The following is a 25,219-nucleotide window of genomic DNA, read 5'->3' as shown; positions in this document are numbered from 1 at the left end:
AACGGATATGCAACTGCGGGGTAACACTGCTATAGTAGTATCCAATGCTACCGTGACGAAATATTGACTACATAGCTGAACTACTTTCCTGTTATTGTCAACACTGCAGCATAAAAATAAATAAATGTATAAGAAATAAATTTACAAAAAAAAAAAAAAAAAAAATGAAAGGGCCATATTATAATAAGTATACATCTGTACTAATTCTGTACTCAGACAGCTTTCGAGTAAAGCCGCAAATGTTCTTAACAGTGAACACCAAAAGCTCCAATGCCGTTGCAGTTTTAGAAATAATTCTTATATCCACTCAGGTAAGATCTTCCCTATTAAACCGCATGTCACACATTAAAGGACTCCCATCAATGCCTCTTTCAGTGATCAGGCACATGTTTGAAACAAACTGTGTCCGTGGGAAACTGAAATTACGCATAATCTATGCTTTCATTATCAAATAGTCTTGCTCAGATATAGATTATGGGTGCTACTACTTTCAGAGCATAAGAATTACCTGATAAGGGAAAGGCGGGAAAACAAAATTAGGATTAATAAGTAATATATTTAATTTTAATTTCATATAGGAAGAGTGCCTCATCCTAAAAAGTTCACAGAGAGAGGGGGGGAGGTAGAAAGAGAAGCCCTCATCGAGTCATCTCAACAGATGTTGCTCTTGTCCGTTACAGATACCATGGCAGATGAAATTGTCAAAATTAACTTGAGACATCTGCCGGAGTATTCACCAATGGCTAACGCAAACGCGACCTAGATGATAACCACTTCCTTGTAGTTAATAACGTTACACACACACACACACACACACACAGAGAGAGAGAGAGAGAGGAGAGAGAGAGAGAGAGATAAAACATAGCTCCTGTTCTGACGTTTTAATTTGTACTCAGACAGCTTTCGAGTAAAGCCGCAAATGTTCTTAACAGCGAACACCAAAAGCTCCAATGCCGTTACAGTTTTAGAAATAATTCTTATATCCACTCAGGTAAGATCTCCCCTATTAAACCGCATGTCACACAACAAAGGACTCCCATTCAATTGTACATCATAATTGCAATTAAATTTTCTATGCTTTCATTAGAAGTTGTTTCATAAGTAATGCAGTTCGAACCTAGTTTTTAAATGAAGTTAGAAATAATATACCGTACTTCGTTAGGATTTTCTTCTCCAAGAGAGAGAGAGAGAGAGAGAGAGGGAGAGAAAGAAATTACTCATTTCTTATTTGCCAAGTGTAATTTTCCGAGATAAAGACAGAATATGGCTTTTTGATTATTACTTTAATGAATTATTGTTACCAAAGAATTTTAAATACAAAAGTCGACAATCATTCGATTATACATAGTCTCGGGAAGTACGATTTTGAAACATATCTGCTGAATTCAAGAGAATTATTAAAATATTTGTGGACAGTTGGAAGTTAGAATAAAGTCCTTATTAGGAATTTATTATTTCCTACAGATTTCTTGATAATAACACATTGATCTCAAGAAATTTATTTAAAAACATTTATATAACCTTAATAATAATAATAAAGAAACAAATAAAAAGCGGGGTATATTAGGGCGAAGGAGGCGGAAAGTCATAATGCACAATAATATATAAAAGGACAATCACTTAAAGATTGTCCTAATGTAATAGGATTTTAATGATATAATTTGAGTTATTTGTTCTAATTGTATAATTTTTATTTTATATATATACATATAACCGGAGTCTCCGTAGCAAAGTTGGTTTAGACGAGCTGTTTAGTTGGAAATACTTGGGTTCGAAAAAACCTATTTATGACGTAAGGAACCTTTATCAGGTGTTTTCTATCAGATGGTAAGGTATCCGGTTTCATATGTAGGTGAAGAGTTTTTCTCTCGGAAACTCGGGTTTTTCGTCTCACAAAACAGGCAAAACGGCCAGAAGAACACACGCAATAGAAAGACATTGGACACTACAGGAATAAGGATTTCTTTGTTTTACTTGTGCCACGAGAGGTTTCTTTAAATTAACACTAAAAACACAAGGAATAAGTAATACTATTTATTTAAGGCCATAAAAGAATAAAGGTTAACCATCCTATTCCGTCGTATTTAGTTTCGAACACCTGCAGGGTATGTAAAACGTGGGTCTACGCATAGCATTAGAAGGAAGGATATATAGTTTGATTATTTAAATATTATTATATAATTTGAGTTATTTGTTATGTTTAATAAACTCTTAAATGAAGATAAAATACCTGAGACATGGAGTAAAAAGCTTCCGGTGCTGGTCTACAAGCATACAGGAAATGTATGGAGTTGTCACAGTTGTCCAGGAACCAAGGTAATGAGTCATACAATGAAGTTATTGAGAAACAGTGGTGGAAAAAAAAAAAAAAGTGTAGCGTAAGAACTGGCGATATCAAAAAAAAAAAAACAGTTTGATTTTATGCTTGGAAAATCAATAGCCGAGGCAACGTTTATTGTTAGGCAGCTGACTGAAAAATTTAGAGCAAAAAGAAAGGATATGCATATGGTTTTATTAACTTCTGTTACAGGAAATTCTTTCCTAGAAAGGTTATGATAGAGTTCCTAGTGAAGTAACTTGGTCAGTATTACTGGATAGGAAAGAATTTCCGGTGAAGATATTGGCATCATTAAAGATATGTACTAGGAAGCTATAACAAATGTGAAGAATGCTTGTGGAGAAACGGAGGTGTTTCCTGTACCTGTAGGCTTTCATCGTGGATCAGTATTAAGCTCCTACTTGTTCACAATGATGACGGATGACTTGCATAGTGATATACAAGACGAAATGCCATGGTATTTGATGTTTGCAAATCATGTGATACTGACTGAGAAGATTTAAATTAATTATGTAGGGAAAGGTTGAAAGCCAAAGGATGTAGGATTAAAACCTAGTTTATAAAATTGCTTGGTATCTTTAATAAAGGATGTAGGACTAGTAGAACTATGGAGAAATATATAATAGGCCTGTGAGATAAAAAAATACGAATGGCACTTCGGTTAGATTTGATGAGCAGCGACTATTGGTTGGAAGAATCGATTCAAGCACTAAGGTTTAACTTTGCAAGAGAACTTTGATGGCGAAGTTACAAATAGAACTGGGAATGACGGGATGAAGTGGAGAAAGCAGAGGCTATGATGTGATCAGAGGGCCAATAAAACTTAAAGGATGGTTTTATAGCAATGGGGTAAAGCCGGCTATAATGTATGAAACAAAATGTTGGGCAATAAAGAAAAAGCATGCGCAAATTGGAAGAAACAACATTATTAGAGAGAGAGAGAGAGAGAGAAAGAATGTAAATGTGGCTATCATCGGAGAAAGACATAAAAACTGGTTAAAAAAATTATTAACCCATGAGAACGGACGACTGGAGATAGACCCAATTAAAAGAATAACAGGTTATAAGATGGATGGAGCGTGGATATGGGGATGGGAGATCAAGAAACACATATAGGTAGTGAGAGTAGAGATCGAAAATTATGGCAAGAGGAGGTAAAAGAATTACGAAAAGCTGACCACAAACGAGTGATCCAATGTCAGTCACAGAAACCTGGCAGACCGACCAATATTTACCAGTTTATCAGAAAGGGCAAATCCAGTAACTGGGGTGCACTTACAAATCGAAAATTTTAACCAAGAACTCTGGAGAGCCGTTTTTTAAGGTACAGTGCATGCCTTTGCAAATTGCATATTTTTCTCATTTTCAGAATAACTTTCTGCTAGGTAAAAATAATAACATTGATACACAAAAGTGATAACTTTCAAAAATATATGGCCCATTCTATTTCAGAGGTGATCACAATCCTAATACATTCGCAGAAGGGAATAGTGCAAATAAGTATGAAAAATAATATTTTTGGTGATATTTTTGTTGGCTTATTATTTTCTCTCGAAATAACTTGCTCTCAAAATATTAACGTATCAAAGAATATGTAGCACAGCAAAGAAATATGCGACACTGACCTTCGATATCAATGTCATATATTTCTTTACTCTAATAATGGTATATTTATTTATTCATTCACCCGTTTAAAACAATAGTTTACACAACTTCCAAAAACAAGGAGACTAAAGCATTAAGAATTAAATATAAGCATTCATAGTGATTGACTTAATTTAATTGAAAGAAAAGAAAAATGCACTGAAATGAATCAAAAAAGTATATAGAAAGTTTAAAAGTGTATCTTTTATGTGCACTTTTGAAAAGGAAATTCAGCGTCACAAGAAGAGTGCAATATCTAATAGATCACAATCCAGATACTGAGACCGTACGTGATGGCATGACGCCAGCATACATGGAAACATACTTTTCCTTCACCTACTACGGCGGAACTTCTAGGAAAGGGCGTGTTTTTTTTTAATTTTTAATAAATGAAAAAAAAAAACACTATTTTAATTTCTTAAATATTATTTTAGTTGGCTTATTATTTTCTCTCGAAATAACTTGGTCTCAAAATATGAAATCATGATTAAAATCAATGCACTGTTAGTTCCATACGGATAATCATATACTGTATATAATTAACTGTATATTAAAAATGTATAACTAATTTATGTTCTGTTAAATTCAGAAATCAAAAGAGATGTTACAAAACCAGCATTTCTTAAATAACATCAGTACCAGAATTAATTGCCATATTCTGATATAACCATTGTAATGACATTTTTATTCGTTTTGGCGTATTTCTTACATCTCCATTTTGCCTATATTCGATACAGTACCATGACAAAATTATTTCTTGGGAAATAAGTTTCCTATTTAAATATATCAAGATATGTAGAACTGGTTAAAATTATTTTTTTCAATGATAGCCTGTGAAGGAAAGTTATTCCCGATAAATCTGTATTTTAATGATAAAAATACTGTAATGCAAAGATTTCTACAAGAAACACTTTAAGACAACCCATGCGAGTAATGCAGTTAGGAAACGAGAAACAAGTGACTTGTTTTCTCTGCTAGTACTACTAAACAATATTCCTCCATCTCCGTATCAAATAGAGGAGTGCCGTAACGCAATAATCCCTCCACTTTAAATTTATCACGTTCAGAACGATTAAAGGCAAGACTTACCATACCGGTGTAACGTTAGATTCGCCAGCTCTTTAAACGTAGTCCTATGCACTATAAAAGCTATGATGTTAGTGACGAGTCCACCCAGCAGCTGCCGACTCTGTCCACTGAATCGGCAGTTGTAAATATTTACCATTTGAATTTTACATCATAGAGACAACCGGAAAAGATTAGGCTTAGCTGTTTATGCTGGCTGGCTCAGCTGTAGACGTACTTAGCGTTTGGTGACCAATCACATTTCGTGACAAGGAACGCGCCTCTGCGTCTGCAGTCACAAGCAAAAATACAGCCGCTGACAACACGTGCTGTAGCATGATCGGAGAAGTATATATATAAAAAAATATAATGATAATAAAAAAGTAACACCGATATGAAGAATTTTCATGGTAGAGTTCGCAATGTCGTTGTTTTAATTAAAGAAAACTAGGGAACTGCAAATCAAATTGGGTTCAATGGACATTTTATATTTGAAGAATTCATTTTGCCGATGGCCAACATAGCAGTTATTTTTTATGTTTTAAATTATAAGTTTTTATTTATACTGTATTCCTAAAAGATTTTCACTGAGTTTTTTCCTGCCTTTTATTTAAAGAAGGGAGCATATGATTCTTTTTTTAAGAATTGCAGCTGATGAACGAATAACCTTGGTTCTCTAAGTGCCTAATTTATTGCTTGAATCTTAGGAATTTCCTTCCTGTTATCGAACGAACTCAAGTATAAGTAATGCAGTGCCTAAAAGTTCAAAACAAGTTAGTTAATATATCTCAAGCACGAGATGTTTCAGAACAGGGAATTTAAAGATTAAAGTCAATCGGGACTGGATTTATACTACGAGTATTGTTTAAAAATATACAGTAACTATTTCATTTTCTGAGAATGCAACTGTAAGTACATTACTGTCAAAGACTTTTCTAGAGATATAGTTTCATTTATCATATCCAAAAATATATACATATTTAAAAGATTTTTATGAGATTTTAGTATGGTGAAAATATGAAAATAACACTTACGCTCGTGTTGCGGTTATTTTAATAATATTTCGATTGATAGGAATTTAGAATTCAGTAAGCAGAGTCCGGCAAAAATATGCTTTACAAGCAAGCAAAAAAAATCAATACTTCATATTTTTAAACGACTGCTAAATCTAAATTGCATCTTTATTGTTATGTTAAATAAATATAACCATTATTAGGTTATCTTCAACTGCTACAGATACAGAGAGAGTATTTGGTGATTATGGTATCCGCTGAGTAAACAGGTAGCTGTTAGCAATCGCAGAATATACGTAGAGAACATCAAATGCAATCTAAGGAAAAACTTAACAGTATGAGTACAACAATGGTAAGCAAAACTTCTATATTAGGATAGAAACATCTAAACGGACGATGGATATATTTTGTGATATATATAATGACTGTTTATGTTAGTACCAGAAATGAGCTTTACTCTTGTAAAGAATAATTCCTGATCATATTTTATATCTCAGTGCAGAAAAAAGAAATGCCAAAACTTCACACCTGATTCGACTTGGAAAGTCGATTTCATTAAAAAAAAAAAAAAAAAAAAAAAAAAAAAAAAAAAAAAAAAAAACAGAAAGGATAATAAGGTCATTAGTTTATTAATTATATTCATTCAACTCTTCGTTTTATTAATAATTCTGCGGATTCTTTTCATACTCGGTGAGTAAAGATATGAAGCAGGGTTCAGTAAAACGCTGGACAGGTTAATACATTCCACTTCCTCAGTCAAATCAATAGAAATAACCGACAACCATTTCACTGCAACACATTTATTTGTTTCAAAATACAGTATGACCTTGGTGACCGAGTGAATATAAAGCCCACACACTACCACCAGCAGGGGTGTGTGCTTTCCCCACACGGCAATTATGAGTTTATATTCGAAGCGTTGTTGCATAATGAATTGCGAAAATATTTCAATTGAATTTGACTGGGAAGGAGGATGGTATCGAACTGACCGCATTAGACAGTTTATGAATGCCCTGGAACACCAAGAACTAAACTATCTGGCGTACGCAGCTCTCCACTTAATGAACCCTCAGTTCACACGGGCGCTAATATGCTATAAGTCTAGGTCCCAACCAGTTTTGCAGGTCAGACTTATATGTACCATCATATGTGAATTTACATCTTTCTCGCTGAAAGAAATTTATAATCATTTGGAAAGGAAATGATGTAAGCTGTATTGTTTTCCCCTTTCTAATATGCAGATTTTTATTAGGGTCTCACTGACCATAATGTATTATAACAACTGAGTTTATCTGCTGTGTTTTACAGATTAACATATGCTTTATCAAATACTTTCGTTTGCGTTAAATAATATTGGCAGACTAGCTCTAAACCCCACATTTCCTTGAGCCAGACTCAGTTACAGTCTGCTCCAACCGACTGCAACTGATTCGCTCCGTCAGTAGCGTGGGAGGAGAGGGGGAAAGAGGAGAAGGAGACATAGTTTCAATTTCGAAAACGAGGCACATGTTAGCATTAGCACAATACTTTACATAGCATCCCATGTAACATAAAGCATGATGTCATCAATAGAAACAATATGAAATTCTTACTTTCCTTAAATCCAGATTAACTATATCAGTTAACAAAAGAATAAATTTGAAACTCTGTGTCCAAATCGTAAATTAAAACAATACAAAAACCAAGGAAGAAGGGGGGAAAAAAGCTGTCTCCGTAACTCAGTCGGTCGAGACGATGCCCTTTGATTGGAAAGAATTGGCTTCGAACTCTATCCTAGATGAGATTCGATATGTAGGTGGAAAACTTCCCTCCAGGAAACTCTTGTTTTTCATTCCTTCAAGATAGACAAATTTCCCTGAGAATTCACGCAATTTAGAGACATAGCAGACTCTGCAGATATGATTTGCTTCCCACTTAATGCTATAACACTAATTAGTTGTCTATGAAGCCAAGTCACTTAGTCGTACAGACTACTGAGGAGTAATATATATATAAGGAGAATAAATAACATATAAGGAGAAGATTTTATTTATTCATTCGTATGGGGTTCCCCTCATCCTCTCCAGTCCCTTTGTGGAGAGCATTGAGTCCTCCTAACGAGGGATTCTTCTTCTTCTTCAAGTGTCATCCCCCTAGAAGGAGGTTGGCAACCATGTCACGGAACCTTTTTCTTTCTTTTACTGCTCTGGAACATTTATGGTAATTCAAGCAAAAATGAGGAATTAAGTATATGTATATTATGACTGTAATCCGTGTATGTTAACGGGGCCGGTTTTCCTTTTCTGAGGGATGAAAAACCCGAGATTCCGGGTGAAAAAAAGCCCTCAGTATGAGACCGGCTAACTCACTTTTAGTCGAAAGAGACCAGATAAAGGTTCTCACATCATGGACGGGAATCGAACCCAGGTCTTTCCAACCAAAGGGTTTCGTCTACACCGACTGAGCTACGGAGGCTCTAAGGAGAAAATAAGATGAGAAAAGAGAACAACCGCCATACTGTCAAACCAAACGTAATGTCGTCTTTGTCTCCTGTATATATATATAATCCATGTGTTTGGAATGTAAACACATTGGCTTTATATGCCAATATATAAAAGGACTAAATATAATATGAAGCAGATGCATGAAAACGATGGGTATTGCTTATTTATTTATTTGCTATATAACACCTCCACGACATCCAAAGACTCATCGAGGATGAACACTCTAAAGCATACAATTTCCTATCTATACTACTTAATCCATTTAACAAAATATTTGATACTTTATTTCTAGTGCTCTTTTAACAGAATTCTTTATTCTTATATCAGTTTTCAAGAGAGATCACAAGCTTTAACAACGAAACGTAGATATTCTAGAAATAACCATGGAATTAAAAAAAAATATAAGTAGAGTATTTAAAAATAAGATTCTAATGTAAATTAAATTCTTACGTTTATTATTATTGTTGTTATTATTATTATTCCCAAAAGAGGAAGTCCAGTGTAGGAAGCTATCATGTGATATATTTGGGCCAGGAAAGGATGGAAGTAAAATCTGAAAGTAGAAGCGATATCTGGTCTTGTCTGAGCATCCAGATGAGATGGCGTTTTTTTGTATTATTATTATCATCATCTGATATCATTATCATCATTGTCATCCTTACACCTGGAGCAGGTCCATTTCAATAGCAACGGCATGGACTCCACAAATTAACAAATTCATATTTTGCGTGGACAGCCATGTAACCACTACCAAATGTAATATCGGAATCAATTTTATGTTCATTACGAAAATACAGTTTCAAAAGGTATAGTCCAACTACTTCGATGCTGGAAGAGGGAAAAAAAAAACGAACAGCAGGTAAACGATATGCTGAGTCGAGTGGTTAAATTCTAAACGAATAAGTTCCGGGGCGCTATACAAAATAACTAATTGTATTTGCCTTTGAATGCTATCCGGGAAAGCTCCAAACCTCCCCGTCCTTTTCATCACGAGTTCGTAATCAGGCGGCTGTTGATATTGAATTTATATACACATTCAAAACTATAAACAATTGTTGAATAATAACATAATAATGTAGGCATAATTACCGTAAAGGAAGAAAAGTCACAAAACAGAAAAATGTTCCTACAAAATAACAATTGTCCAGCAAGTCAGCAAATCTTTCCTTTCGTTCAGCATATAATATTATCGCATTGCAACTGATGGGAATTCTGTGTTTCAGTGGATTTGTTACAGACTTCTTCTCTTCAGAAACTACACACAAACTGTCATTACAAACTCGTTTTGTATTATCACAGTGATCCGAGCTATTTTTCCGTTTAAAGAAGGTACCAATGTACTTATTCATAGTTGAAATACCTATTTACTCGAATATAACTCGCGATCGCATATAACATCGCATATAACCCCTGATTATAGTGGCTGTTGGGGGGAGGGCGTGTAAACAACACGCCCTCCCCCCAACAGCCACTATACTGCAGAGGCAAGAAAAACAAGTACTTTTATTATGTCAGCGAATAAGGTATGAGCAGTCTGTGTAATATATTCCTCAACACATAGCGCAATTAGATATAGTGAATGTTAGTATGGCAGTGAATTTCACATATAGAATTCGGTTGAAGAGAGTTTACATTTTAACTCAATTGTCAGCTATGCTTTTATCTTTCGGTAGCGCGATCTTTTGTTAATACCGCACCAATCTTAACCGGTCATTGCTGTCTGTTTCGCGATAGGCTTAATTATTGTAAAGGGAGAAAAGTCACAAAACAGAAAAATATTCTGGGTCCAGTGCATAAAAAAGTTCCGGGGGACCTTCCACGGCTGAATTTAACCACTGGCTGAGTCACAACTGTGGCCAAATCGATATGACTAACACGAGATTAACCACTCCAGGTATAAGTTGGCTCCCTCTGCATATTCACTCATAGCTCATTCCTCTATTTCTATTGTTTCACATTTTTTATTAATTAATCTATCCGCCAGCCATACCTTTCTAATTCTTCATTATGGTTACGTAATACGTAAACTCACAGAGAATCCGTAGCTCATTCAGTATTGACAATGGCCTTTGCATGGAGAGACCCAAGTTCGAATCTCGTCTAATACGCTAAGAGTCTTTATAATGTCTTATCAACGAAGATGAGTTAGCTGGTCTCATACAGAAGTGGAAGGTTTCATCCCATAACACAGGTAAACCCGTTGTAAGAACATACGCAATAAACAGAAAAACATGGGCCTTGTAGTTAGTTGCTTCGGTCGTAAATCTAAATAATAGCATAAATTCACCGACTCCATATTTTCAACTCTAACAGTAAAACATGAAGTTTGTATCTTTGTTTTAACTCACTTCTTTGTTATCTTTTTTGTTTATCATGCTTTCCACTCTATCTCCTGTTAAATAAATTCATCGTATTACAACTAACCAAAGAATTATATAATTTATATCATTATATGGTCTTGCCATGAGTGAATCTTCTCTGAATGATTCCATTTGATTCTTTTACAGAATTAGTAAAATTGACAACATGAAAGCCTGAGATGTTGTTAGGGGTACTAGCTGTGGATTATCTTGCAGAAGAAGCAGTGAACTCAATTTGAAATCAGATTGAATTCACTATGTAATACGGAAACAACTCAGAGCTCTAAATTGTTTCTGCATTAGTAGAACGGTTAAAGAAAGTATGCATCCAATGATACCCAGTAAATGGTGAAAGGAAAAGCTGATCCCGGAAATTATAATGAACCGAAGAAAGATCATAGAATAGAAGTTGGGAAGATTTCTAAGCAACAGACTCGGTCGAACGCCATAGATGTCGAGATCTGCTGCTTGAATTTTCTAAACCTTAGTAAGTAACATGGGACTTCATGTTAAATCTAGTGGTATACTAATCTAACAGGATTAGCTGACAGGCTTCCAAGTAGCGCAAAATACATGTTAATTGTTTTTTATGAGATAAGGATTGAATGCCATTATTCAAAATTGCATATGTTTTTCAATCAGTTTGCATATTCTGCAAAAATAAATAAATAAAAAATCCATTTAAGAAAAAAGGTAATTCTCCTTCAGTTCAAAATCTATTATAAATGTCCTTGGCACTCAAGATAGGAATCGAAAATGCCTTTCTAACCAACAACAGGCGCTACTGTGTTGCTCTTCCAACTGCTAAGGAGGCGTCCTTATCTTTGAAAAGTTCCATAAAAGGCATATGGAACTTTCGATACGACTTTCCATAAAAGATATGGACTGACTTTTAAGCTGAACTACAATTGCCAGTAGAAAAAAGAGTGCACAACGTTGGTTTCGGAATACATAAGGATAATAAAAGATAGTTCGAGAGAGCGGCATTGTTGTGATGGTTTTATATAGTTACCAGGGTGTTTTATATTTATAAACATATCAGCACCAAAGCTTATCATAAACCCAAGAACGTAGCGATACGATACTAATTTACGATACTTATTGATATTGATATATGCGGATAATGCAAAGTTGAGTCAAGTGATAAGAGACGTATCTGATACAGAATCCTTGCAGGCTGTTTTCTATGGAAAAATGATGGAAAAATATTTTTCCATCATTCCATAGAAAAATATATAAAATATTTAATATATAAATATATATAAAATATATATTTTATATATATATTTTATATATATATTTATATAAAATATATATTTTATATAAATATATAAAACATTTTCCATAGAAAAATATATAAACTATTTTTCTATGGAAAAATATCGGTTTAATGTTGCTTAGTGCAAGGTTATGCATTTCTGGACTGAAGACAATGTAGACTGAGTGTTACATTACAGGTGAGGTCCAGGTTCTTTTGGCGTGTAGTTAGTGAGATAATGAAATAAGCTACCAGAGCGCGTCTTTGGCGAAAGAGCTGCAACTGACTGATGAAGCAAGAGACGTAGGGGTAAAGACGGAAAGTGAGTTAAAGTTTATAGGGCACATTGCTAAGCTGGTTAAGACATCACATCGAATAACTAAAATGTTAAAAAGAACGCTAATTGCAGAAATAAGGAAATTATTGTCCCAGTTTACAAGATAATGATTGATAAGACTACATCTGAACTACTACATCTGCGTAGATATCATATGGGTTCCGTAAATATAAGAAAACAGTCGGAAACATCTAGCACCAGCTAATCAAAATCAAATCTACTTTGTGAACTTTGCATATGAAGAGAGATTGAGAGAGTGTGGCGCCTTCAAAGTTCCAGAAACAGAAGGAAAGAGAGGAAATATGACAGAACCATACAAGGTAGTAAGGGGATCTTGCGGTATAGACACAAAGGAAATATGGTAAGGAAACATGTGGGGTCCAGGTTCTTTTGGCGTGTAGTTAATGAGAGAATAAAATAAGCTACCACTGAACATTGTGAGCGCGTCTTCGGCGAATGTTTTCATGGAGAGGTAATGGTGGGTACCAAGGAATTGCATTTTCAAGAGTCCTCCCTCAATGAGTCTGTAACTCCCTGTATAATATAATATAATATAATATAATATAATATAATTAAAGAATAGGTGCTATATAATGTTGGAGAGTGGAGTGGAGTGGAGAGTGGAATAATAATAATAATAATAATTTTTTAAATTGTAATAGTAATTTATTGATTGCTAAAATATTTACACATACAATAGACATCTTGAGTGACATTGTAACTTATAATTTTACAGAATTCAGCTAAGTGCTGCATTTTCTATATCGATTTCAACTAAAATTTTTAATAGTATTTTTTGCCTCTATATTATGTATTTACAACACATGTTCTTCTAATATTAACAATGAAGATTATGTAGAATATTTTGTATAATAATTTTTTGTTTATATAATTTTTAATAAGAATGATTTATTACATTATTTTTTCATGTTACATAAGAGTATTATATTAATGATATCATCACATAATAATCAGTATCTTCAGTATCTTCTTTATTGTTGTATACTTTACTAACTGTTTTATTACATAATCTGCTTCTTTGGTTATAAGGATTACATGTGGTTGAGTGAGGAGAGTTAATCCCACCTACTTCGAAGCTTGGGTTAGCTTTTGTGAAGAGAGTGGGATTCAGGCTTCACTAATCATGTTGCTGCTACCGTTTATGTATGGGATGTTGGCATTGGATGCTGGTGATTTGTGATGTGTATATTACTGTTAATGGTATATTAACTTTGCTGGTACATTTTCCAGAGTTCGTGTTTTAATGTTCTGTAGTTATCTATGTGTCTTAAATTTCTTGGTAGGTTGTTGAGTTGGGTGGGTATCTGATGTGATCTCACAAATGAACCATATGAATTGTTGAAGGGTGTAGGGATGTAGAGAGTTGTTGTAGGTCGTGTTATACGATATGTGTCTCTGTTGTTTCGATAGGAGATGTTGAAGTAATTCCTTGTCAATATCATGTAGTGTTTCAAGTTTTTGATGTTCAGAATTCTGTGTATCGCCATGTGCTTGTCGGATATTAATAATAATAATAATAATAATAATAATAAAATTCCTCAACAGCCACAGCATTAAGTCAAGAAATCGCGCATCTGAAGCATATATTATTATTATTATTATTATTATTATTATTATTATTATTATTATTATTATTATTATTATTATTATTATTGTTGTTGTTGTTGTTGTTGTTGTTGTTGTTGTTGTTGTTGTTGTTGTTGTTGTTCCGGGAAACTCCAAGGAGTCGACAGACTCATCGAGGGAGGCCCTAACATCATGTCAAGAACAACTATTCAACATTCACACAGTATCTATCATACCTTGCCTTGAACTCATTCACGGTCGTAGCACCCACAACAGACTCTGGAAGCTTATTCCACTCATTTACCACTCTCCAAGTAAAGAACCTAGCTCTAACACCCTTGTCAACCACGCTCTTGCCCAGCTTCCATGCATGGCCTCTAGTCCTCCAACCACCAGTCATATTTTCAAAAATATCTTCTGGATCAATCTTATAAAAACCCTTCAGTAATTTGAATGTCTCAATCATATCACCCCTCCTTCGCCTATCGTCCGATTTCTGCAACCCACAAATCTTCAACCTATTCTCATAAGGTTCATTCCACAGACCTGCTATCATCTTGGTCACTCGTCTCTGGACCCTCTCCACTTCCTCCCCATCACGAAGAAACCCTGGTGCCCATAGCTGGGCACAGAAGTCCAGATGGGTCTTATCAAGACTCGATACAGAGGAACAACAACTTGTTCGTTGTTCCTGACAACGATAAGACCCCATCTGGATCTTATCGAGTCTTGATAAGATACAGATGGGGTCTTATCAAGACTCGATACAGAGGAGCAACAACTTGTTCGTCTCTGCATGTTAAAGTATTTTTCAGAAGCCAAGTGATTTGGTGAGCTGTTTTAGTTACTTTTGCAATGTGCCCCCTAAACTTCAACTCCCTATCCACCAACACTCCCAAATCCCTGGCCTCATCAATCTCGTGGAGTATGATTCCACCAATGCGATATACTGCTGCTATTCTTTTCACCCCAAAGTGCATAACCTTACACTTTGCCACATTAAATTGACATCCATTTTTCCTAGCCCAGTCCTCCAAACTATCCAAATCATCCTGTAAAATTTTGACATCTTGTGCACTCACAATTGCTCTACCCAACTTTGCATCATTAGCAAACAAGTGAACACTTCCTCTCAGATCCTTTCCAATATCATTGATGAACAAATTGAAAAGCAGTGGTCCAAGAACAGAGCCCTGTGGCACTCCACTAGTCACAAGACGTCTTTTAGACTCCACTCCTGAATAAACCACTCTTTGATATCTCTCCTTCAACCACCCTCTTATCCATCTCACCAACCCTATATCTATACCCATCTGCTCCAGTTTACTGATTAGGGTTCCATGTGGTATCCTATCAAAGGCCTTGGCAAGGTCCAGTAGTATCACTGTAAACCCATTACCCCTATCCAGTTCAGCCGTCACTGTGTTATAAAACGTGAGCAAGTTACTGAGGCATGATCTACCTATCACAAAACCATGTTGTCCCCCATACAATATCCCATTTTCATCTATCCAATCCTGTATTCTTTTCTTGACTAATTTCTCTCAGACCTTGACAATGATTCCTGATATGCTAATCGGTCGGTAATTTACAACAGCAGTCTTGGAACCGCCTTTATGCAGTGGAACTATTTTCCCCTCTTTCCACCCCCTCGGGACTAACCCAGACCCGAGACTCAAATTAAACAAAATGGTCAAGGGTACTGACAATTCTTTAGCTGCTTCTCGTACAGCACGAGCTGGTATACCATCCAATCCCACAAATGTATTGACATTGAGGTTATGCAATAGACTACTCACCTCCACTTCATTAACCACAATTCCCGTATAATCTACTGGTTTATTCGTTTCTGCAATGTCACCACCTGGATGATATACTTTTGCAAAGTGCTCACTCAGTAACTCAACTATCTCAACTGATTCAGTTACCTCCCTACCATCGGCATTCTTTAAAATCAATCTGCCATGTACATTTTTCCTTTTACTTGCTACATATCTAAAAAACTGTTTAGGATTCTCTTTGGCCTGCATAGCCAATGTTCTTTCGTAATCCTTTTTTGCTTTTCTTACCACACTCGTCACCCTTCTGGCCTGCCGGTCACCCTTCTCCTTAAATTCCCTCCATAGTTGTTTCTTTTTTTGCAACTCAAGTTTAATGGTGTTATTCATCCATTTAACCCCTACTTGATTTATTATTCGGACTCTAGGTATACAGTCAGCCATTGCTTCATGCAAGCACTTCTTAACTACCTCCCATGCACTATCAACTTCTAGTTGTTGCAGTTGTACATGCCATGTCACTGAACCAATCAAACTCCTAAGCTTGTCATACTTTCCAGCCCGATAATTCCACATGTACCCTGTCTTAATTGAAAATTCTACACCTTTAGCCACCTCCCAAGTTAAGACCCTATGATCACTCTCACCGATTGGTGGCAGTGTGGTCATATTTGTTACAGCCACATCCTCAGATGTAATTACTAGGTCAAGCACTCTCTGACCCCTAGTATTTTCCATTACATGCTGTCGCAGATAGTTATCCCTTAATAACCGCATAAAATCCAGTTCCTTCCTCCAGTGTGTCCTCTCCTCACTCCAATCAATGCGACCATAGTTGAAATCTCCCATAATAATCACCCTCCTTCCACCCATTTCTTCTATTTGCTTGTGCATACTGTCACCACCATCTTTTCCATCACCTGGTCTATAGCAGCACCCAATTGTATATTTAGTTCTGCTAGCCACAATCTCACACCAAATGGCCTCAAATGTGCTCTTTTCTCTATCCTGCAATTCAACTTCTATTCTCCTTGGCTGGAGCTCATCAGCTATCATCAACAATACTCCTCCCCCCATTTTATTCTCTCTGTCATTCCTGAACACACTATACCCATCACATTCAATCCCACTAGTTATATCATCTACAGTCAAACATGTTTCACTAATAACTATAACCTGTGGTCTGAAAGTGCCAACCATGGTCAAAAACTCTTCCTTCTTGTTCCTAATACTCCTAGTATTAGTGTACATGAATTTAAGACCCCCATTAGCCCCAACCCTACCTTGATGCCTTATATTAACTATCCCACTCAGATTTGTTGTCCTTATTTGCTCTGGCATATTATATTCGTTCTTACATTCAACTGCCTCCATAAGGACTATATCTCTACTCCCCCCCCCCTAACAAATCTAGTTTCCCTGAATTTGCACATCCACTACATTCAGCAACACTTTCTCAAGTCTTCTTACACCTTAACCATTCAAATGCAAGCCATCCATCTTATATAGATCCTTTCGCCCATCAAACTCACTCCACACATCCACAAATTCCACACCACTCGTCATACATAACCCACGCATAAAGTCATTCGCAATTATAGCCCTCCTTTTAAACATTTCACTGTCATACCGTGGCAAAAGACTAATCATTCTAACGCTCTCACTCTTTTCTTTTGCTACCTCAAACAATTCATTCAGGTCTTCTATCATTTCCATTTTATCTCCTTTCAAATCATTCGTACCTGCCATAACAATCATTTCTTTCATCCTTTCCTTTTGCTCTCTAATAGACGCAGTTATGTCCTTTATGGTCGCACCAGGTTGGTACGATTTTGTCAAATCTTCTACTAACACACCTCGTACTAACGAGTCTCCATACAGCACTCTATCCTTCATTTTCTTCATGTTCACATTCATACGTCTATTTTTCCTGTCATACCTTTTATTATTGGTTGGTTCATTCAGTCTACTTTTGTTCATGCACTCTAGCTGCTGTTTTGCTCTTTCTATCGCACTATTCAACAACGCGATCTCACTCAATGCATCTATCTCATCTTTTTTGTTCTCTGAGAAACCATTTATACTATCATTCTCACTTTCTACATTCACACTCTCACAATGTTCATGTACAACCTTGCCGTTTCTTGTCATATCCCTATTTCCTTCATTCTGAAGGTTGACAAAAATATCACACTCACGATCCGAAATACACTTCAATTCCTCATTCTCCCTACATTTTCTACACACATTCAATCCTTTATTGTCATCTAACCACACTCCGACCGCACTCCGCAAAGCGTACATTTCACAGCTAGTACACTGACTCATTTCTTTTATGCTACCGTTCTTTGATAACGATGGCGAACCTTCATTACTGGCCGCCATTTTCCTTCGCACAGGTGCCATAATTATTTGCAACGTGTTTTGTCAAATTATACGTCATAACACACCAAAAATAGACGCACTAAAATACGCAAGGCAAACAAAACAAAACTACACAATATTAAGTAATTTGTATCGATAACTGAAAATGATACTTATCTTATCTGGAGCTTGCACGAACACTACACATTACGAATTCATCTAGCAGCGACTTCCCGACATAGATTATGTTATAAAACACTTTAGTACACTAACCACGCTAATAAAGCTCCAATAATATACCAAAATTACACACTTAAGTCCATTAAATTGAATCCAAAACACCAATAAATCAACAAAAAACACAAATCTCTCAGGAGCTCTCCGATAGCACGTCCGTTCACCAGCTAGCCTCGACACCCTATCATATATATATATATATATATATATATATATCTTTCAAAATGGACAATATCCAAAACAATTAATTGATTACACAATAATCGCCCAAACTCTCGTCTCGAAAACAAACATTTCCATACATTCAAAATATCTGTAAATCCCTTAAAAACATTTTTCAATTCAAATTTCAAAGTTGTTTACAAAAACTAGTAAATTACAAAAACGGCACATACTCCAATAATTGGAGAATCTCCTTGAACGAAAAACAATATTAACAAAATACACATTTGTGAATACAATACCTTGTTCACAATATTCATTGAAAACCGGTTGTAATTATTAGTTAGGATTACAATTCAGACCTCATGGACACGCCTAACAAAACAATACCGCGACTGTAACATCCTCATTCTGATATCATACGCAAAACAGCAAAGCAGAAATATCAACATAAAGATATTGATATTACTATTAACAGGGCCGTCGCCAGATTAGATCGCGCCTGAGGCAAACAGTTACATATCGCCCCTGATGGATTATAAGACAAAAATATAAGAAAATCTCCAATTGCTATTTTTTTTTTATTACAAGAGAAACATAAATGCAAAAAGATAGCATAATAATATTAATTAAATATTTGCTCTACGGGGTTATCGCACAATAAAACTGTTTATAAGCTCTTCTAAATTTAAATTATAAGCTATGTCCACCTCTATAGATAGTTACTAGACCAACCAATCTTTCTTTGGTCACTGCTGTTCGCAAATAATTTTTAATCCGTTTAAGCTTGGAAAACTTCTTCCCGCACTTGAATTGTTAGTATAGCGACGGCGCCTACCGCAATATGGCTGAACGAGCACCATTATTAAGCTTCGCCGTGAAGCAGGCTGCCTCTATGCTACACCCTGTCGACGGTACTGACTATTAATAGTAATAGTAATCGACATTAATATGAAAAAAAAATCTAACGACAGTAACAATGTTACATGCAAATTAGTGTCGGCATATTATTATTATTATTATTATTACGTAACACCTCCAAGCGGGGGGGGGGGTCCAAGGACTCATCGTGGAAGGGCACACTGCTCCACTGCAACTCATCGTCTTCCTTATTAATCCTCCAATTACACAACAACCCTACCATCAACACACATTGTCATCTCATCTACTGCCCACCAGTATATATATATATACAGGGTGTTCGGGATAAATTTGACATATTTATAATTAATTATATTTTTCCGTAAGTTACATGTATTAACACACACTTCTCTTCATTTAAAAGTTTGGACCCTTCTTCATTCATATACAAGATGTCAGAAAGGATGGATAGCTGGAACCCACCTGAATCATGGAAGAGAATAACTTGTATCATGATGATTCGTGCCCGCCATCAAAATAAGGATATTACGACTGCTGCCCAATGCTCCCTGAATACAGTAAAAACAATCAGGCATGAACTAGAGACTTGCAATGGTGACTACGAGGATGTAGCAAGAAGAAAGATCCCTAGCAGACGATCTGATTGCGTTCGTACAGCAGAATTCCTCGCAAATCTGCAGGAACAGGTGTTGAAGAACCCTGGCATTGGAATTCGGGCTTTGTTCGTGGAGTTGCTAACTGTAGTCAAGCCCTGGATAACAAGGGTAGCCAATGGTAGGCCGTATGTATGGCAGCAGGATTCGGCCCCTTGCCACACCTCTGGGAAAAGTCAAAAATGGTTGTCTGAAAATTTCTACGACTTCACCAGTCCAAATGTTTGGCCTCCAAACTCCCCAGACCTTAACCCCATGGATTATTTTGTATGGGGCGCAGGTTGAAAAAGACACCAATCGCACTTCCAGTAATACAAAAGCCCAGTTAATGGATAAAATTAAAACAGTTTTTGCGGCCCTTCCCAGGGAGACTGTAGCATCAGCTTGTTCGAGGTTCCGAAGCAGAATTGAAGCTGTGATCGATGCTAATGGTGGTTATTTTGAGTAAATCTTGTTGATAGTATTGTAATTAACTCTGCCTGTAATGTTTTTTTGTCAATTCATTAAATTTAATAGATACAAAGAAGATTTTCTTTTTCCTTACGAAACTGTCAAATTTATCCCGAACACCCTGTATATAATAAAAATTTTTTATATTATATATATATATAATGATCTGTAATATTAACTCGGAATTGGGATATGTTTATATTTATATGTAGACTTAGAACCGAGAACTAGAATAACAATTAAATTTATTCAAAACGCAACATGTTTCACCGGATTGTCCGACTTCTTCAGGCGTGGGAACATAGAAAGCAAATAAAAAACACTATAAGAAACATCGTATCACTATAAAAACAACTATTATAAAATTCAGTTAGCTTTGAACTGTAGCTACAGTCCGTGTTGAAGTTCTATTGTTGGGCACCTGCGTGCGTCTGATTTCACGAGTGTGCCAATATCGGATAACAGAGCTGAAAGAGTCCGGTAGATTATGACTAAGGTTATTATTTATATGATTAGGAGGGTCGATAACAATTTTCTTAGACTCGACTATTCGGCGCTACACCTCGTCACGGCATATATGAAGGTTTGAAGTTGTCCAGTTTATCTCACGTTGACGGCCTTCATCATTTGTGTTTACTGAAAACAGTACATGGCTTGACAGGGCACTTGCTCTAGTTCTTTTGTAGGCAATGTCCCTCTGGTGTTCTTCCAGACGTAGGAGGATGGATTTTTCAGTTTGGCCATAGTATTGCTTCCCGCAGTCACACGTGATTTTGTACACTCCTGGGAACTGTAGATGGTTGTGAGCTTGTTTGTATTTGCTTAAAATCGATCTTAGTTTAGGAAGAGTAGAGAAGCAGGTTTTTATGTTGAACGTTCATAAAATTCTTCTTAGTTTCGTGGAGAGCGAGCTGATGTATGGTAAGGAGATATAACATTTAGGGTTGTCTTGTGTTTCTGAGTTGTTTTGATGGCGGCGGTATAGATGCTTATTAATAGTTTTCGACGAGTATCCATTACTTGTGAAGGTTCTTTGTACATGTTGTAGTTCATTTTTTAGCTCTTCATCATCTGACAGTATAGATATGGCACAATGTGCTAGAGTTGAGATGATACCCACTTTCTGTGCAGGATAGTGATGTGAGGACGCATGTAGGTATCTATCTATGAGTGTAGATTTTCTAAAGATTGAGATTTTAATAGAATCAGATGTCTTAGTAAGTCTTACGTCCAGGAAGGGAAGAGATCCATTTTCTTCAACCTCCATTGTTAATTTGATGTCTTGGTGGAAGTTATTCAAATGATTTAAAAATGACTGAAGGTTATCGGTGCCGTGTTCCCAGATAAGAAATATGTCATCTAAAAATCTCAGCCAAATTTTTGGTTTAAGAGTAGCTGAGGAGATTGCCTTTTGTTCGAAATCTTCAAAAAAGATGTTAGCTAATATAGGAGACAGGAAGCTGCCCATTGCCAATCCCTTATTTTGTTTATAAACTTTTTTCTCATATTGAAAGTAGCCGGAGTGAACGCAATGTGATAGCAAGGAAAACATCTTGTTTGAAATCTTGTTCTTTAAAATATCGAGAACCTTTTGAGTTGGAACGTTTGTAAAGAGAGCCACCACGTCAAAGCTCACCATGATATCTGAAGGCTGGAGTTTTAAATTTTTGATTTTCGAGACCAAATCTTTTAAATTTTTTATATATAAAGAAGAATTTCCTGTAAAACCTTTTAAGGATGAAGCCAGAAACTTAGATAAGCTGTAGGTAGGCGAGTCAATGCTCTCTACGATTGGTCTTAGTGGACAGTTTTCTTTGTGTATCTTTGGGAGACCATATAACCTTGAGATGAGTGGATGTAAAGAGCGAGCGGCAAAGGCGTATGTTTCGTGGAAGTGTCGTGGCTTTTTTGTAAGAGGTTGTTTGTTTTGTTATGTATCTCCCTCGTTGGATCTCTCTCAATTTCCAAGTATGTATCTAACTCTAATAACGCCAAGATTTTGTTTAGCACTACAGTTGCGTTGCCCTTGTCAGCTTGTATGATAACGATATCTTTGTTATTCTTAAGACTTTTTATGGCTAGCCTTTCGCCAAGGGAGATGTTGTCAGATGGAGGTCTTGCATTGTTAATCACAAGTATTGCTTCCATGCGAAGTAAACTGGCGTCTGCGGCAGGAAGCAGTGATGTAGTTTTCTCCATCTTAGTTAAGAACATTTCATTGGGAATAGTTTTTTTAGGAGCAAGGACAAAATTGAGACCTTTTTGGAGAATTTGTTCTTCGTCATGATTTAGAACATATGACGATTGGTTTATCACTAATTTTTTAGTTCTTCCATGAAGATTATTCAGGGGTTGGTTGTTCTTGTGTTGTCTTTAGCGAATTAAACTTTCTGATAAGCTTATGTTTGTTTAAAAAGTCTTAAGAATAACAAAGAGATCGTTATCATACAAGCTGACAAGAACAACGCAACTGTAGTGTGTGTGTGTGTTTCCATGGCAGATTTTCCCGTATGCAAAATGAAAAACCAATTTTCCGGAAAAAAAAAAAACTGCTGCCTCCGTATGAGATTGGCTAATTCACCTTCAATTGAAGATTTCAATTCAAATTCAAAGTTTCATCTTCATGAAAATATTCCAGAAACTGAAAAATACTTAATAAATTCCATAGGAATTAGATAAAACTACGACTTTCAGATTTTATGACCATCAGAACAAATCCCAGTGCAATAAATTCTCACAGATTCCATATAATCTCGGCAACTAAAAAAAAAATACCATTCTGTTTTTCACCCAATCAAAAATGCCTTCTGATTGATACCAGCAGTAAGAAGAAGAGCATACCACCCACGCCCACAACACACAAAATGTCTTTATGAGTTTTATTCCCTCTCAGAAATAGTGGAAAATTTATAATTATGACATGACACATCCAAGCAGCTCAAGGACTCAACTAGGCGAGGATACTCTACTCCCCTCCCCCCCCCCCCCAAAAAAAACAACACCCCGTCTCTATTACTAAATTCTCCACATACATTGGTTTGTGTGCGTGGTTTTTTTTTTAAATTCAAGACTTACTTCAGGCTGTCGATTTCATGTTTTGTTTTATTGAAAATAAAAATCAGAAGGTTCTTCCTTTTCGAGTATGATGATTGATTCTGTTTTGTTTATTTAAACTACTGCCATTCTCTTATCTCTCCTGTTAATTTCGCAACAGCTCTGAAGTGTACATTTTTGGGAATTAGGCACGCTTTTAGCTTCCAGGAAAGTAACAAGAACTTTCTATTTTAACTTTTTATAATTTACACTAGATACAAATTCTGCCATAAAAAAAGATATAAAGCAAAAAAAAAAAAAAATCATTTCATAACAGCATTCGTTTAATTTGCTCTGTCTATTATAGTAAATTAAATCTGGTCACTAATAGCAGATCAACTTTCAGGGCAAAAGCCGTCCTCATTTATTTGAATTACTTATTTATTTGAATTAGCATCATTACAAACATCGGATCAATGTTTTTTTTCCCTTCTAAAGCGGAACTATTGCACTTATATAAGCAGTAAATAAAAAATTCAGTTCATTAGCACGTACTCCGTGTTAGCGGTTCGGGTGTTCTATGCGAAAAAGGATTAGCTATTTGTCCTTCGTGACAAAACTGACCAAAATGTATCAAGAAAAAAAAAAAGTAAAGAAAATATAGAACCATAGGTCATAATATTTTTTTAAATTTTAATAAACAACTATAATTATTAAATTATAGTAGCCTCGTGTAGAGTAGGATCGACATGAGGCTACTAATTTAATTTATGTCAGATTAATTTAGAATATTTAGAACTACTACTAGCTTATCTTCCCCTGTATGCAACTGCCCTGCATAGCCTTCACCATCTCGATAAAACAACGCCATGTCGGCTGAAAGGACACACACACACACACACACTCTTGTTATCACAAGAGAAACATTAATGCAAAACGATTACATAATAATATTAATTAAATGTCTGCTCTACGGTGATATCGCACAATAAAACTGTTTATAAACTCGTATAAATTTAAATTATAAGCTACGTCCGCATCTATCGATATAGTTACTAAAGTTCACAGGAATCCCGTATATTTACAATTTTCTCAGTAAATCTTATTGTGCATCTATAAATAAATAAACGCAAACATGTCTGTGGCATGGCAAAAACAGCATTGGAACAGAACTAACGGCAAGCCATCTTACCTGAAAGAGGAATGGCTTACAGATGTCCATCCTTTCACGGATGATACTGTAGTCTGCCACTTGTCAGAAGTAAGCAGAAGCTGTTGTTTCGAGAAGCGTAACGTCACACACCTGTTCTAAAAACAAACAAGAGAAACTATTCTATATAGAGAGAAGACATGGCATGTTTGCCAGCGAAGAGCAGAACAAATGAATTGTTTTTACTTGCAACTCTCGTGTTGTTGCGAAATGTTCTCACGAAAAAAAAAAAAAAAAACATGGTTCTTTATTCAAAAGTTGTGATTACTATTGTGTACAAATTTAAAAAGAAACCTTGTCGTTATTTTTCCATGTTCATTCTGTACAGACATGTAGAGCATCAATGTTTCGATTCATGAGGGACA

The 25,219-nt window shown here is 35.8% G+C and overlaps 1 protein-coding gene across 5 annotated transcripts in view; it reads right to left on the bottom strand.

The window, feature by feature from the left end:
* The window catches only part of LOC150104800 (kelch-like protein 8), a 235,894-nt gene that overhangs the window by 164,057 nt on the left and 46,618 nt on the right, over positions 1–25,219 (bottom strand). Inside the window, exon 1 of one of the 5 annotated variants that reach the window (XM_090395977.1) lies at positions 24,837–24,930. The exons of 3 other annotated variants lie outside the window; for them this stretch is intronic. The gene's annotated coding sequence lies outside the window, so the exon portion shown is untranslated. Of the gene's footprint in view, positions 1–5,071; positions 5,213–24,836; positions 24,931–25,219 lie in introns of those variants that run through there. One more of the 5 variants, XM_090395975.1, reaches the window with a different exon arrangement.

The sequence above is a fragment of the Typopeltis vanoorti genome, chromosome 7, assembly GCF_054136105.1.
Source record: "Typopeltis vanoorti isolate ZY-2024b chromosome 7, IOZ_Tvanoo_1.0, whole genome shotgun sequence".
NCBI classification, from domain to species: Eukaryota; Metazoa; Arthropoda; class Arachnida; order Uropygi; family Thelyphonidae; genus Typopeltis; species Typopeltis vanoorti.
Note: the sequence above shows the minus strand (reverse complement) of the source record. Positions and strands in the feature narration are given on the sequence as shown.